Genomic DNA, 9427 nt, shown 5'->3' with positions numbered 1-9427 from the left:
AGCTCATGACACGTCTTTATGTCAACTGCAACGTCATGATGCAGCCAAAAGGGTGCGCATGTTGGCTGAGGTCACAAGGAATCCCTGAACCCAACTACACAATCTTAACACAGCTGGTCCGCTACTTCAGCTGTCATATTCAGGCCTGTGTCGCGATGTGCATTGCTACTAGCAGACATAACTTTTCCCTCTGCTATCCTGAATTCTAACCTGCGCGCCCTCTGCTGATCATGATATGGCATCAGCAGTATTTTATATTGACCAAATGAAGATGAAGATGACCAAAATGTTCATTATTTCTTCCAGACCTTCCAAATATCACAATTTCATCCAAAGCTTTTTTGCTCCAAAATCAAAATTAATGCCAATTAATTCCCACTTCTATTATTGAGAGCATATTGAGTAACCGCTGGTTGCTTCACCTAGGACAGAAACGTAGTTCAGGAAGAAATTTTGAGATGTTACATGTCCTTTTTGTGGTTATCAAGAATGACTAGAATATAAAGTTTTTTTTTCACAATGACATGATTTCGTACATGGTACGTAAACTAACTAAACACCACTGATGAGCCACAATATGCATGTTGCGATGTCACAAATGAGGAATGTGATGCTGATCAGGTCATCAATATAATATTGCTAATTGCGGAACCTTCCAAACAAACAAATAAAAACACATCACCTTTTTCTGCATGGACCTGTGATGAATAAGGAAGTCCAGTGAAAATCCATTTCCATGAAAAAAATCCATAATCTTTGGTTTTGATGTTCAATTGTCCACACCTTTTCCCATCACCCCATGAGAGCACTGAGGAGAGAGTTTTTGTTCTTAATACATCCTATGATGAGTTAGTATCAAAGGGGCTTTTCTCTTGTCAACTTGTTCAGAATTCCTTACCAGGAGGATCAGCACATCTACATCAACTACAACAAGTTATGAATAGTTTTTAAAAGATACACAGTATTGTTTCAGAGTTCTGTGTTGTGCATTGGCCTATGTGTTATGAGATTTTATGTTAGAGTTACAGTTTGACTTAGGGAAGGTGAAAGTGGACTGCTGAGAGAGTGGGAGTGCAGAAAATGATGTAAAAATTTCTAAGTTGGACGATAAACCACCACTGGGGAAGCAGTGGAGAGGAAGAAGGACCAGAGCATGAGTAATGGTCTGGAGGACAGTTTACTCTCTCTCTCTCTCTCTCAATTTTGTTTATGATCAGTTGAGATCAGAATTTTGTGTGTCTTATTTATTTTGTCTTTGTTTTGTGTCTCAGTTTTTCTGTGGGCTGGTAGGTTGGAAATATAGCTTATACTTTAATTACATATGTTATATTTAGACTGGGGAATTTATTAGTTTTACGCTTGACGTCCTGCTTTGCGGTAACTGCCAAAATGTTTGGCCTGGAAGTCAGCCTGAAGAAAACTGATGTCCTCCATCAGCCAGATCCCCACCCTGACTACCAGCCCCCCCACATCTCCATCGGGCACACAAAACTCAAAACGGTCAACCAGTTTACCTATCGCGGCTGCACCATTTCATCAGATGCAAGGATCGACAATGAGATAGACAACAGACTCGCCAAGGCAAATAGCGCCTTTGAAAGACTACACAAAAGAGTCTGGAAAAACAACCAACTGAAAAACCTCACAAAGATAAGCGTATACAGAGCCGTTGTCATACCCACATTCCTGTTCGGCTCCAAATCATGGGTACTCTACCGGCATCACCTACGGCTCCTAGAACGCTTCCACCAGCGTTGTCTCCGCTCCATCCTCAACATCCATTGGTGCGCTTTCATCCCTAACATCGAAGTACTCGAGATGGCAGAGGTCGACAGCATTAAGTCCATGCTGCTGAAGATCCAGCTGCGCTGGGTGGGTCACGTCTCCAGAATGGAGGACCATCGCCTTCCCAAGATCGTGTTATATGGCGAGCTCTCCACTGGCCACCGTGACAGAGGTGCACCAAAGAAAAGGTACAAACCGTGCATCTTGGTGCCTCACAGTTTGGCGGGCAGCAACCTCCTTTGAAGAAGACCGCAGAGCCCACCTCACTGACAAAAGGCAAAGGAGGAAAAACCCAATACCCAACCCCAACCAACCAATTTTCCCCTGCAGCCGCTGCAACCGTGTCTGCCTGTCCCACATCGGACTTGTCAGCCACAAACGAGCCTGCAGCTGACATGGACTTTTACCCCCTCCATAAATCTTCATCTGCGAAGCCAAGCCAAAGAAGACAAATTTGCATAGTAACCAGTGGGTACTGTTATAAATGGGGATTTTGAATTTAAGTTTGAAGTTGAATTTTGTTAATAAAGTCATTGTTCATCTTTAGCCCTGTACGATATTCTTTGTGGTTGATGTTTTGATCTTGTAACAGTATTTCTTGAAATTCTAAATTTAGAGACTAAAAGCTAACTTGTAAACTCTCCTCAAATTTTTATTAATTCACAGCACCATGGCCCTTAAATAATTAGTTAATTAGTAATGATTGTAGCTTAAAAGCACAATTCATTCATCAATTCTGTCAGTTAATATGATAAATAACCCTGCAGCAATTGTATTGCATTTATCATTAACACCTATATGTACTTTTCACCTTTCTATAAGATTTTACTTATTATTACAGTCCCATTCTAGATATGCAAACTCATCCTTACAGAATTCACAAATGACCCCAAAATTAAGATATAGAATAAAATTGGTTGTCATGGAATTTGTGACAAAACTAAAACATTAGACAAAATTTTTTCATCTTGCATTTCTAGACATGTTATTTGATACTAATAGTTTCTCGAAGAACCAAATGAGAAAATAACACCAGTGTGAAGGACACGAAATACAAGTCTATAATTTGTTCTGTTTCGATGACCTACTATCACTAGCAACTTTCAATGGAAAATCTATCAGCATTTGGTATCGGTATAATTAAATTATACATTCATGTGGCCATGTCTTGCGCTGTCCTGTGTCATATTGCAACAAAAAAAGAAATTCATCTTTTCATAAAGCTATTAATAAATAAAAAGTAGCGAGATTTTGTTTAGAGTACATGAAGAACCCTCCAACAATCCTCTCCATGGACGCTGCCTGACGTTCTGAGCATTTTCAGCACCTTTTTTTGTTGTTTTTGGATCAGATTTTTTGAATGCTGAGATTCTTGGCAGGCATTAGATTGGCACATTGCTTTTATTCTAGGTGTTTTGGTGGTGCAGCATTCTTTGGGTTAATTAAATGATGTCTTCTCCAAAATATAGAAATGGCTTTCTGTAAGGACTCCTCCGACATTCCGGACAATAGAATTGATTCCTTATTCTTGTTTCAAACTTTCTCACGAATGAACATCCAGTCCAGAATGCATGACAAGTACGATCTATGAGGGATGGCAGCTCAGGAATAAAGTTTATGACTGGCCCCACTTCAAGGTTAGAAACAGCAAAGAGGAAAATAAGTGGGCGACAGAAATCACAACAGAAGTTCACTCATTTGCAGCTAGTTGCCTCAGACACAGCCGTAAATAGCCAGCAAAGACAACAGAATTTCAACAATATCTTCACTTTTAATCAATCCACAGTTAAAACATCTACATGGATGTTTTTCCAGACTTTTGGAATAACTTGTACAATGCCACTTCAAACTTAAAAGACTCTACCTCAAGCACCCATGATCAAATACAACTGGCATGTTTGTTTTCATGAAGAGGATGTTTGTTTGTATCTAGGATTTTCTATCAGTAAGAAATGTGGAGAGAGAGAGAGAGAGAGAGAGAGAGAGAGAGAGAGAGAGAGAGAGAGAGAGAGAGAGAGAGAGAGAGATAGGGAGAAGAGAAAAAATGGGAAAGGAAGGGAAGACAGGAAGAATGTGTGTGTGTGTGTGTGTGTGTGTGTGTGTGTGTGTGTGTGTATGTGTGTGTGTGTTTGTGTGTGTGAGAGAGAGAGAGAGAGAGAGAGAGAGAAAGAAAGAGAAAGACAAAGAGAGAGAAAGAGAGGGGAATAAATTCTTCTTGGTGCTCGGGTTGAAACTAAAATATCAACCTTGCTGTTGTGCTGATGCAGCACTTCACCAAACGATTTATCCAAAGGCATTGCATGAAGGGTTCACATAGCAGCCAGATGCTTTATTGCCTGTGCAAATTTTATGTGCCAACAGACAACTGGTTGTTGAAAAAGGAAACAGCGGTGCCTCTTATAACAAACATAAAACGGAGAGAGAGAAACATCATTTTTGGGTGAAAGCAATCATAAAATGATGTTTAGTTGTGGGAACTGCTGGCCTTTCATTAATATGATTTGATGGGGGTAATTCCATTTCAAACTTCGACTCGAATAAATCCCTAAAAATATCCTCGGCCCTTGATCTCGTCTGCTGCAGTTATGCTGCTACTAAATTCTTTGAAGAAATTCTAAGTTGAAAAATATGGTCAACTTTCATTTGGGAAGGGGAGTCACATGATGGAGTAGTGGTGTCGGGTGGAACCAACCCTCTCCAGAGAAAAGAAAAAAAATGATTGAAAAAACCTCAATAAACATAACATACAGGAAGAGAAAGATAAAGTTACAGAGAAGAAACAGAAGATGGCATCCAAAAGAGAAAAAGTAAGAATAACAGAGAAAAGGGAAGAAAGAAGAAGGCCTCACCTGGACATCGGAGCAGAGAGCCATCGTGGAGATGAGCGGCTGATCTCCAGTGTTGGTGAGTCCCCAGAGGAGTGGTGTTCTCCTGACTGGCTGACTTTAAAAATGGCTCTCAGAGCCAAGAAGAGGTGCACAACTGCATATGCGCAAAGAGTTGTGCATCCGCAGTGCGCAAGTAAAAGAAAAGGTTAATGCCGATGGGAGAGGGACTCAGCTGAGGTATGACCAGTTGAGAGATGCCCAGTATTGGGGCATTTAGCTGGGGGAAGTAAGCAAGAAAGAAGAAAAGAAGAGTGGTGAGAAAGAGAATGAAGGGCTGGAAGAGGGTGTGGCAACAGTGCAACCGTCAGGGGGATGACCTGTGGCAGGAGGCCCAGCAGTGTGTCGGCCTGCAGCAGGAGGCCCAACAATGAGTCGGCCTGCAGCAGGAGGCCCAACAATAGCAGCCACAGCAGCTGGAGGCTGCTCACCAGAGAAGGAGAAGAGAAGAGATGACACAGACATAGATACTGATACAGAAGAAGAGGAAGACCAAGAATTTCAAGGAAAGAAGAAAATAAAATAGAAGGACAAAGTTTAGAGAAAGCCTTTTTTGAAGAACAAATGAGGTCATTAAAAGAATGGCCATCATTAGAATTTAGTTCAATGAAAAGAACAATGAAAAGAGCAGAAAACAGAATGCAAAGCTAAGAGTTGGTCATGGCTGAAATCGGGAAAAGAGTAGAAAATGTGGAGGATCGAGAAGCTGCTGTAGAAATGGAGATAACTGATATAAGAGGGAAGTTCGAAGAGAGCGAAAAAAAATTTAAGAGTCAAAATTTATTGTCACAAAAAATTAACGTATTGGAAAACTACAGTAGGCGAAACAACATAAAAATAGTGGGCCTGAAAGAAGGCAAAAAAGGGTCAGATATGAAGAAATTTATAAAAGGATGGATCCCAAAGGTGTTGGGAATAACAGATTCACATGAAGAAATAAAAATCTAAAGGACACATAGAGCACTAATACCGAAACTGCCACCATATCAAAAAAAAAGTTCCATATTGATAAAATTTCTAAGATATAGGACAAGAGAAAACATACTGGAGCAGGCCAGAAAGAAGGTTAGAGAAGACAATAAGCAGTTGGAATATAAGGGACAAAAAATATATTTTTTACCCGGACATAAGCTTCGAACTTTTAAAGAAGAGAAAGGAATTCAACACAGTGAAAACAATCTTATGGAAGAAAGGGCATAACTTTATATTAAGACATCCAGCAGCACTCAAAATATTTATTCCTGGGAAATGAAATAGACTGTTCTCAGACCCAAAGAAAGCCCAAGAATTTGCTGAACATTTGAAGGACAGGAGAAGAGAGGAGGAGGAGTGACAAGGAGGTTGATCGGCAAGAAAATATACAAGAATATGTAAAAACATAAAGTAAAGATAATGTATATATAAAGATTTAAAGATGGATAAGAGAAGGGGAAGAAGGGAAAAAAGAGAGAGTGCTTTGTTTTAAGTATAAGAAAATAGTGTTCTCTGGGGGCGGCTGGGGGTTGGAGAATAATGGTTATTGCGAAATTGGTTGACGCTTGTGAGTGCATTCACAAACCAAATGGAAAGGGGAGTTGTGGTTGCCGTCAAGGGACAAGGGGCAATCCAAGGAGGGGAGGTTCATTTGGGGTTAAAGGATTATTGTTTGTGGGGATTGTTGGAGTATTTCATGTCTTAAGTGCATTGTCATATATTGAGATTAAAAAAGAAAACTTAAAAAACAGTAATGGAAAAAAGGATGGAGGTGGTGAAGAGGTGGAAAAGAAGTGAAAATAAAGATATAAGATGGCCACGTTGGATTTTGTGATTATAAACATTATTTATCCAAATTATATATTCTGTTAAATATATAATCAAGTTTAAGTGTATCCATTAGAAAAAAATCACATATAATTCAAAAGACAAAGTTACAATGTCTGAAAAAACCTGTGAACCATATATGGAACATACAGAAAGAGCAGGCCTTGGACCACCACCACCTAAAATGATAAGAAGATAAACACGATCAGATTTAATGTGAATAAATAGATGATACGACTTTTTTGTTTGTATTCTTTTTGTATAAAGATATTGTTTTATTGTATTTTATATGTTCAATATTTACTGTTTTTGGAGAGGGTGGGAAGGTAGGAGGGAGGGATGGGGAAAAAAGAAAATGTCACTGTGAATATTTAAAGAGATGCATCTGTAAATATATTGGTTGATATGGCTCATAGAGCGATGAATAAATAATTACAAAAGAAAGGAAATAATTAAGACATAAAATTAAAAATAATTGTAATTAGAAACAATTTTGATGGAATAAAAATGAATCTGAAGCAAGTAAAAAAAACAAACTCCATTTGGGATCAATTTTCAGAGTGTTCATGTTGAAGTATCTTAAATGGCTGAACATTTAAAGGCAGCTGCAGTAATTCAAGTTTAAAATTATTTAAGATGACATCAATCTATTGCCAATTATATATCTATATAGAAATGCATGATGTTGAAATTAATTGTCAGAAACCTCAACGATTAGTGTAATGGCAGCATTACAAATTAGAACTAGTTCTGGAAGCATTCACTTGGCAACATACTGTGATCAAAGTATATTATTTTCTCTTTATCTTTAAAAGAAGATTTCAAGGTTTAATTTTCAATTCATAGGATTCAAATAGCCATGGTATATTTTAAGTACCATTTCATCTATAAAGCAAAGATATATTGAAGCGATAACATTTACAACAGTTGCTGAACTTTCATGATACTGCAAATGGCAAATTCATAGTAGATGTTGTCTGTTACATTCACTTCATTTAATAATTATTAAAATAAAATATGTCACCATGGCTTAATGAACCTATTTTTTTCCTTTTACATCCTTCGCATTTATCTTTAAATGAATTAATGTTTTGAGCATGTTGAGATTTAAGATAATTCTATTTAATATAATTCTCATTTCAAGTTGAATACGGTGCAATTTCTGTTGAGCATTTCAAGGATATATAATGATATGAGAAAAAGTATTTGATAATAAATTGTTGTAGAATTAAATATCCTCATTTTAATTCTAATGACGCATTGGAAATGGGTTGATACATTCAATTCTGAGGGGAAATGGTAAATTATTTTACAAATATAAAGGTATACTTGTTTGTGAGATTAAATCCTTCGTTTGAACGCATGGAAGAATCCATACCAGAGATAAGAACACATATAGATGATTTGTTCTGTATTCTGTCTCTGAAATGACTTGCATTATCTTCACAATGACCTTAAAAATGAATGGGGTTTTGAAATCTGATTAAACATTGAGAAAGGTTTAAAGAAATTGCTAAATGTCCATCTATAAAGAAGTTTACTGTTTGTTTATTTATTAATCTGATTTGTCACTTAAATGGTCAACGCAAATGTTCTTGAACTAAATTTTCAACAGTATTTGAGAAGTATTTATGAAGATTTATTTCAAGAAAATTTTACCATCTCACTCCTCCATGTTATAATTTTCTGAATTTAGTTTTGAATCTCTGGAGAATCATTTCTCTTCTATCGTATTTTTTACTCCCATTTTAAACTCATGAAATTTGTGCAATTAAATAAAGTTGCCTGAGACTCAACCAGAAGCCTGTATGCCAGAAGATAGTCCATCATTAAAAGTTAATAATTTATGAAAATTAATGCTTTCAAAAAGGAGATACCATAATGAGAAATAAATGGGGAAACGGCAACATATCTAGATGTTGACCAATGGAAAGAGACAATAAACAAAAAAATCTACATATGCAGGTGTCGAGTGCAGTTTACAAAAAGGTGTTAGAGAAATTCAGAAGATCGCGCAGCATCAATGGAAAGCAAACGCCAGACATCAGATTCTGGCCTGTGCCTATTTTCAGGAGCAAATATGATATCCATTTCAGACGACCGAATCGATTAATATATCACTGGAACATTCAGAAACAACCTAGGGTAGTGTTCGGAAGATTTATTTCGGATTAAGAAGCAGGAAATAAGGTTCTTCAGGAGTTTATGTTCAGCCAGCTATTTTTCAACAAAGTGGATTTTGATAGAGCACTCTCAGATAACTCATTACTCTGGGAGGTGATCTACAAGCATCTACAAGAGGTGGCGTTTTAAGAAAGCTGTCCTCCAGGTCTCTGACCACACAGACATGCCCTCTTCACACTGCTACCATCAGGAAAAGGTATTGGAGCCTCAAAGGTACAAAAACAGCTTCTTCCCCTTCGCATTCAGAATTCTGAATGGACAATGAAACATTTCTCTTCTTTTGCTTTTTTTTTTACTTTAATCTATAGCCATATTTGCATCTGTAATGCTGCTGCAAAAAAACTCCCTAAATTTCATGGCATGTTCATAACATTGAATCTTGATTCTGATTGTGATGATGGGAGGAGTTTTTTACTGGCCATTGAAGGAATGGTAATGGTTGGTATATGCAACAATATACACGTTTACACAGCAAAAAAAGTATTAGGTTCTCAAGCCTGCAAATGAACAATTATTAAAATATAAGAAAGAAAATATCACGAAGTTCACTTTTGTTGGAAAACTATACAATGAAATAATCCTTGGAGACCACACGAGGTAAACTAATGAAGAGATGTGGAAATATAAACACAGACATCATTCTATCCTTTCTTCAAATGGATAGAAAACTGAACAGTCTGAAAGCACCAACAGGCTTAAAGACAGTTATTTCCTCACAGCCACCAACCTCCTGAATGTACCTCACAGCATGCTGCCTTAACTTGGTGCTAATT

The sequence above is a fragment of the Narcine bancroftii genome (assembly GCF_036971445.1).
Source record: "Narcine bancroftii isolate sNarBan1 chromosome 12 unlocalized genomic scaffold, sNarBan1.hap1 SUPER_12_unloc_2, whole genome shotgun sequence".
In the NCBI taxonomy this organism is placed as follows: domain Eukaryota; kingdom Metazoa; phylum Chordata; class Chondrichthyes; order Torpediniformes; family Narcinidae; genus Narcine; species Narcine bancroftii.
This window is presented reverse-complemented; position numbering follows the sequence as displayed.